Below are 8,688 nucleotides of genomic sequence, written 5' to 3'. Positions count from 1 at the left end.
ATGTACAAAAGTCAGGAATTAAAAATGTACTTGAGTAAAAGTACAAAAGTATTGGTATAAAAATGTACTTAAATACCAAAAGTTGAAAGTAATCCTTATGCAGAATGTCCCATTTCACAAGTTTTCTAATGTATAAAATGTATAGAAATCTTTTGAAAATAGCAGACCTACAAGTCCTACAAGTGAGCTTGTAGATCGGCTATTTTCTAATGGCCGAAATATAGATATGGCTCAAGTGGTTAATGTATGTTTTGTAATAATAATCTAAATCTACAAAGTAACTAGTATTTCAAATAAGTTTTCAAATAACTGTAGTGGAGTAAAGGTACAACATTTGCCTCTGAGGCATAGTGGAGTAAGAGTAGGCTACTGAAAATTGGAAATATACCAGTAAAGTAAAACTACCTCAAAATTGGACTTATTCAGTACTTAAGTAAATATACTTAGTTACTTTCCACCACTGGTGTTTATTAATATTTATCAAGCTTGATTCATGTCATACGCCTGTACATCATTCATGTATTTGTTATTTTGCTGAGTTGTGCACCGAACTTTTGGACCTTTGTGTAGCCGGCTAGCCGCTGTTAACCCGGCCGCAGATGACCGGCCCGTCAGACCACTGTACCCCGCGTAAGAAGCCTTATTTGCGGCCAGTCCTTTTGAAAGTGTCCGCTGGTTCAGCTGGGTCGTCTTTGTAGTGGTTCAAATGAGATCTAATTAGTTGTGGATATATTTATTGGACTTCTATAGTCTCAGCCAATTTTGGGGAGATAGAACTGCCTCTGACTAATGTTTGATATGTGTTTATGCGAGTAGTATTAACGTTATTTTACTTCAATTGAAGGTATGCGTCCAGGGAGTTCATTCTGAGCTGAGCTGTCAACGAGACTTTTCACCAAGCAAGAGGACTTCATCCAGAGAAATATGCATGTGTTTATCAGTTGTGTTGTGGAAAAAGTACTCACATTTTTAACTTGAGTAAAAGTAACAATACTGCAATGTACAAAAGTCAGGAATTAAAAATGTACTTGAGTAAAAGTACAAAAGTATTGGTATAAAAATGTACTTAAATACCAAAAGTTGAAAGTAATCCTTATGCAGAATGTCCCATTTCACAAGTTTTCTAATGTATAAAATGTATAGAAATCTTTTGAAAATAGCAGACCTACAAGTCCTACAAGTGAGCTTGTAGATCGGCTATTTTCTAATGGCCGAAATATAGATATGGCTCAAGTGGTTAATGTATGTTTTGTAATAATAATCTAAATCTACAAAGTAACTAGTATTTCAAATAAGTTTTCAAATAACTGTAGTGGAGTAAAGGTACAACATTTGCCTCTGAGGCATAGTGGAGTAAGAGTAGGCTACTGAAAATTGGAAATATACCAGTAAAGTAAAACTACCTCAAAATTGGACTTATTCAGTACTTAAGTAAATATACTTAGTTACTTTCCACCACTGGTGTTTATTAATATTTATCAAGCTTGATTCATGTCATACGCCTGTACATCATTCATGTATTTGTTATTTTGTCATTCCATCAATTTCACTCTGGTTATTTATATTTTGGAAATACAATTTGAGGTCCACTCTTATTTGGGTGCGATTTTGTCTGACTAGGCCACTTTGACTTTTGTATGTGTGAATGTAAGTTTTAACTTCTTTTGATGTGCAGCTATTGTTAATTATAGTGTAGCCTACTTAGGCTATTTACTTTTAACTAATATAATCCACAATGACAGCACTATATTTTCAAATGTGTTAATAGCCTTAGGCTAAATGGTGTGTGTGTGTGTGTGTGTGTGTGTGTGTGTGTGTGTGTGTGTGTGTGTGTGTGTGTGTGTGTGTGTGTGTGTGTGTGTGTGTGTGTGTGTGTGTGTGTGTGTGTGTGTGTGTGTGTGTGTTTATTCGGTTATATATGTTTATTCTGTTTAGTTTTATATTCTATAATAAACCACTCACTCAATACACAAGTAATACCTAGGGGGAAACAAATTATTACAAAAAGCCAGAGAAGTGCCATATTACAACATCACGTCGCCTCGCTCGCCAGCCTCCCGCTCTGATCAACTTTATTCCACACGTGTAATTATTTGGTCCAGTGCTCCCAGACCCTTGCCAACGCAGGCTTCTCACCCGCATTCGCCTCCTGACTCCAGGTATGAGGTATGCCAACAGATACAGGATAGGTGGGCACTATGGACATCTGGGCACCTCGATGTAAAACTGGCTATTTTGTCCAAAATGTTAAAACATTAAATATTTCAAATATGGTCTTAAGTAAAGTACAGTATACATGATGTGAACATGCACGGTACATCATTATCAGACTTAATTACCGGTAAGTCTAATAGTAATACGTTTAACCATTTGAAACCTCTACAGCGGAGGGCTGCGCCGAAATGAGGTTCCACAGTGTCGCGTGCAGGCAAGTGGCGACATGGGCGAAAATTGGCCACTATGCATGATTCTTACCTTTTCCCGCACATCGTATCCAAACAGTAAAGGTAGTCCAGATGTTTTACATTTTAGCGGCCAAGAAAATGTTACCGACGGGTTGAAACAAGTGTTTAAATCGCTTATTCAGTCAGCCTGTGCCATGATTTCCCAATACAATCTTACTGGAGCAGTACAGCGCACGCGGACGGGGGTTGACTGGCCACAGGCTGACTAAAAAAGCGATTTAAACGCTTGTTTCAACCCGTCGTTGAAAATGACTTGGACGATAAAATGTAAAACATCTGAGAGAAGGGGGGCTGACCTTTACTTTTGTGCGGAAAAAGGGAAGAACCATGCATAGTACTAGTGGCCAATTCGCCGGTGTCGTCACCTGCCTGCACCCGACGCTTGTAACACCCTGCCTGCCCCCTGTGTGCCCTGTCAGCTCAAAGTGCAGGGGCAAGATCGGCCAGGGGAAAAAAAACAAAAAATCAACATAAGATTAGCAGCCCCTCACCCTCTTCTGTTGTAGCCAACCACAGCAAGTCGCATTTGTTTTCAAATGAGCCTAATTTGCAATCGGCCGAATTGTAACGAGAACCATTTGAAAACCGGTTTGGCCACCGACAGGCGCCCATGACGCGTGGATGCGTATTTATAGCAGAAAGAGCTTCACATTTAACTATAGCCATACTCATTCAATTCTGAACCGATTCTTAAAATTAAAAATTCTGTATTAGCTGTGAAGGGTCTACTCTTCTTTCATGTGTATCAGATCATGATTGTTCACCATCAAACAATATCAAGCAAAAAGAAAACATAGGCCGTCCTTCTCTCCATTGCGCATAGACGAGCACCTCTCTCCATTCAGAAATGTAATAGCAGAAGAACTAAACTATCAGACGTTATCCTTCAACTTCTCATGTATGCTCCCAAATGACTGGATATACAGGTTTTGTTGCAATTGTAGAAATATTAGACCTTGGTTGTCGAATGTTTAAGCATGTTGTAATCATATATAGGCTACTTTACCTTAGAACATTTTTCAAATATTTTATTTTTTAACATTTGGGACAAAATAGACAATTTTACATCGAGGTGCCCAGATGTCCCTTGTGCCCACCTATCCTGTTATACCCTGGTGGGTCTGTAAGTCATTTAAGTTGTTACACAAATCGGTCAGTATCGTGATAAATAAATACCAAATGGCATATTTATATACGTTTTTTTCTGAGAGTATATATAGGCTAAATACGTTAAATTAACAAAAACAATGTTTTAACATTTATATATATATAGATATACGTTAATATATCTTATGTTTATATAATATCATTATATTGTAAAATGTACGTTATGTTCTGTTGTGCAAAAAAACAGATAGCTAACACCGCGTCGCTCAGCAATGCGTTGTTAGCTTGTAGATCTGCTCTGAGCATATCCACACTGTGGACGAGCTGAGATGGTGACGTCACCGAGAACGGTGCGTTCCAACTACCGTACTCCCGTACTCCCGTCCTCGCGTCCTCGCAAGTTTATACTCCCGAGGCGAACTTGCAAGTCTGAACTTCCAAGGACGCAAGTCCGTGCTTCCCAAGTTCGGGTATTGAGAAACGGCCATACAGTGGCCGAAGACATTATTGTGGGTCGTCATTAGATCCCATAGTCTGAGAGTACATTGAGCCCTCATTGGCTAAAAAGTCACGACTAGCCGGAGTGTATTTGTAGACCAGCATTAGCATGCTGGTAAAAAGCAGCAGTATGTCTCTGTTCTCTCTGCTTAAACGCTGGGGGTGTGTATCTGCTTATATGTTAATTTCCCAAGATGAACCAACCTGCTCATGGGAACAATTTGGGGTTCAGTGTCTTGCTCAAGGAGACTTTGACAGTAACACTGGGGGAGCCGGGAATCAAACCGTTTCCCAAGCGGCCTCTCTGCCTCCTGACTTAATGCCGGTTCCAAATGGACCCTTGCAGGTCTGTAACTATAAGAGTGTACAAATACATGTGTACACTCTCAGAGTTATGGGGTCCTTGAAATGAAAACAGTTTGAGAACCGCTGCGTTAGAGGATTATAATGTGGGTGCTGTTGTCATCAGTGGTGTAAAGTAATGGATTGGAATGGAATTTTGAGGCATTTATATTCTACTGGAGTATTTCAAATTTTCAGTACTTTTACTTCTACTCCACTACATCTCGGAGGCAAATATTGTACATTTACTCCACTACAATTATTTGAAAACGTTAGTTATTATAGCGTAGCTTTAAGCAAGTGCTTACTATGGGATATCATCACCCCCTAGCGATCACACAGAGCAAAAACAGGGCTCCCGGAACCCTGTTGGATTGGATCAGGGTCGTGTGACACAGAACTCCGGCGACCGGAGGGGGTATAAATACCACTGCGTCACACAAGCTCCTCCTCTTCTTCCACTCTGCTACGGGAAGCACACGGAGCTTAAGAAACTTAAACTAAGGAGAAACTGACGAAATCCAACAAAACTCACAGCGAGGGCACTACCGTGCTACTCTACGGGCGCTTTCGTTTAAAAACAGTTTCAGTTTATAATAACAATCCCGTTTTTGAATTTCAGCGTTTTATTACTTTCTTTCCTGTCCTCTCCGTTTTCTTACCACGAGGCACCGCGCTAAAGCTAACGCTAAGCTAGGCTAACGCTAAGCTAACCCAACGCTAAAGCTAAGCTAACGGCTAGGCTAAACAACAACCTAGCCTTTTGTTTGCCTCGTGGTTGTGACGGACGAAGGAAAGAATGGAGGCGCCTCGTCAATGCGAGTTGCTGTTGTCACCAGCGCCTTCAGAGACACATATGTTGAGTTTTTCATTGTATGTTAAAACTGTTAAACATTATGTCTGTTTTGTTGCTGTGCTTTACACTGTTCCTGTGCTCCTTTGTTGCATTAAAAATGCGTAAACATACAGTACACAAGCACACCACGGCCCGGTTAGGTAGCCTCGATGCTGAGTGTGAGTCCCATGGGGGATCTCCCAACATCGTTGGTTTTTCCTATAAGCACACCACCCAACACAACCGCTCATCTTTCACGTCTCAAAGATTGATGCAGACCGGCCCCAATAGACAGGGGATCCTGGTCGACGTCTCTCTTTATGAGCCCTCAGTGTTCGTTATGTCCCCTAAAAGAAAAGGACGAATTCCAAACACTGCAGGGACAATCACTATCTTCTATGAAACATGGTGATTCAAACGCAGGTAGGAAAAGCTATTGCTTGAATCTAAATGTCTCTACTGTCTGGTGTAAAGGGGGGTTCTCTTAGACAAAAACTTTTCTAATAAAACTGCGCCATAGCAGTTGCTCCTTCCGTCCGGCAGAGGGCGGCAGAACGCCTCTGCGGGACGGAGGAGACACAAAATGGACGCCTCCCCAGACCTCGCCAGAATGGCGGAGGTGAGGCGGAAGTTTACGTCTCACAGAACCCCGGTGTCACACCAGCGAAAGTCCCCAGGGGGGACGATGCTTTCGCACCGTGTACACACAAGGTTCCGGGACCACGTCTGGAGAGCTGGCAGCGTCCCCATGGGAACGGGCGCACGCTCTATGACGAGACCAACATTAGCCCGGCTAGCGCTACTAAGCGATGCTACAGGGCGGATGTCGACGATGTGTGGGATTCCCCGTCTACGTCACGGGCTTTCCCCACCGTCAATCGGTCGGAACCCGACGGGGCAGGTGACGTCAGCAGCCCCCACCTTCCCCACGAAACCCTCTGGCGCGTTGCTTTTCCGAATGGAAAGCGTGCAAACCAAATCCTTGGGTGCTGCGCACCGCGTTGAAAGGATACAGGTTGCAATTTTCGAGCAAACCTCCACTATCAGACAAAGTAGTGTTCTCCCACACGTCGGGCCAAGCGGCCATAACTCTGAGGGAAGAGGTCTCAGCTCTCCTGAGCAAGGGTGCAATCAGAGAATTGACTGGATCAGAACCGCCTGGGTTCTTATTCGGAGTATTTTCTGGTGGGACACAGGAAGGACATGATGGCTGCCTCCCCCAGCCTCTACAAAATGGCGGAGGTGAGGCAGAAGTTTACGTCTCAGATAACCCCGGTGTTACACCAGCGAAAGTCCCCAGGGGGAACAACACTTTCGCTCCGGGTAAACACACCACACAAGGGGTCCGCTCCTATCAACCTCACCAACATGGCGGACGAAGTTCAACGGCAGTCACCTCGATGGGCCCCGGTGTCACTCCATCAGCACTCCCCTGGTGGGAGAGGTGTTCTGATTCGGGTAGGTACTACACCGGGACAAGGTTCCGGGACTACGTCTGGAGAGCCAGCAGCGCCCGTGTCCCCATGGGAACGGGCGCGCTCCGAGACGAGACCAACATTAGCCCGGCTAGCGCTACCAAGCAATGCTACAGGGCAGATGTCTACGGTGTGTGGAATTCCCCGTCTACGTCACAGGCTTTCCCCACTGTCAATCGGTCAGAGCCCAACGGGGCGGCTGACGTCAGCAGCCCCCACCATCCCCACGAACCTCTCGCTCAATGCTTTTCCGAATGGAAAGCATGCAAACCGAATCCTTGGGTGCTGCGCACCGTGTTGAAAGGATACAGGTTGCAATTTTCGAGCAAACCTCCACTATCGGAAGGTAGTGTTCTCCCACGCGTCGGGCCAAGCGGCCATAACGCTGAGGGAAGAGGTTTCAGCTCTCCTGAGCGAGGGTACAATCAGAGATTTGACTCCGGATCAGAACCGTCTGGGTTATTATTCGGAGTATTTCCTGGTGAAAAACAAGGGGGGGGGGGGGTTTCAATTTTAGTATGCTCACAACGGCGACGCTGTTGCAAACAATACGACAGGGAGATTGGTGGACGAGTATAGACCTCAAGGATGCCTATTTTCACGTCCCACTCTACCCGCCGCACCGCAAGTTCCTGCGCTTCGTTTACGAAGGCAAGGTCTACTTGTACACGGTGCTCCCTTTCGGCATGTCACTGAGCCCCAGGGTTTTCGTGAAATGCACGGAAGCAGCGATAGCCCTGCTGCGGCAGCAGGGTCGGTGACTGGCGACGTATATAGACGACTGGCTACTGGCAGCGGACTCCAGAGAGGAGGTGGCACGGCACACAAAGGTGGCCATTGCGCACCTGCAGTCCCTGGGACGAGCCGTGGCCTCTCCCCCTGTTCAGGAACCTCCTGATACAAGGCGGGAACGAGGTGTTCCAACAGGACCCCCAGAGACTAGACCTGTGGGTTTACCCCGGGAAAGGTCGAGTCTGAGCTCACAAGGGCTGCCCCCTGACGTGGTAGTCACCACTCAGGGGGCTAAAGCAGCCTCTACCAGAAGTCAGTACGACATTCGGTGGAATATGTTCGAGACTTGGTGCCTGGAGCAGTCGCCTCCGGGGGTTGCTTTTCAGGCCCCTGTGAGAAGCCTTCTGATCTACCTGCAGGACAGGTTGGACCACGATTTGGCTTTCTCTACCATCAAGGTGTATCTGGCGGCTATCTCCGCTTGCCACGATGGGTTCGATGGCAAGTCGGTGGGTAGGCACTCGCTGGTGCAACGGTTTATGACCGGTGCTAAGCGAGCTAGGCCAGTGAACAGACCTTTGTTCCCGACGTGGGACCTGACCGTAGTGCTGGAAGCGCTATGCCAGCCCCCCTTTTGAACCTTTTGAGACTGTAGATCTGGAGATCGTCAGCTTCAAAACGGTGCTCCTGGTGGTCCTTGTACGGCATAATGCGTCGGTGACATGCAGGCACTCTCGGTGAGTGAGGACTACATGTGGTTTTCGGACGACGGCAGGAGGGTTTTGCTGAAACCCGACTTGGCCTTCGTGTCCGAAACCGGCACAGTTGCCAGGGCCCCAGTGGAACTGGGGGCTTTTCATCCTCCACCATTCTCTTCGGCGAAGGATGAACGGTTCCATTGTCTCTGTCCAGTGAGGGCTCTGTAGCTCTACTGTCAGGGGACAGCCATGGGCCGTTGGTCGTCTCAGCTTTTCGTCACCTTTGGCCGAGGTCAGAGGAAGGCGGTGGCTAAACCGACCCTGTCCAGATGGATCGTGGAGGCGATTCGGTTGGCATACGTGGGTAGAGGGGTCCCTATTCCAGTGGGACTGAGGGCCCACTCTACTCGGAGCGTAGCTGCATCTTGGGCTCTTTACAAGGAGGTGTCGATGCAGGAGATCTGGAGATCGGCTAACTGGTCGTCTCCCTCGACCTTTGCATCTTTCTACAGCCTTGACTTGGCGGCGTCCGAGAT

Source organism: Gymnoscopelus microlampas, assembly GCF_963454915.1.
Source record: "Gymnoscopelus microlampas genome assembly, chromosome: 2".
Lineage (NCBI taxonomy): Eukaryota > Metazoa > Chordata > Actinopteri > Myctophiformes > Myctophidae > Gymnoscopelus > Gymnoscopelus microlampas.
This window is presented reverse-complemented; position numbering follows the sequence as displayed.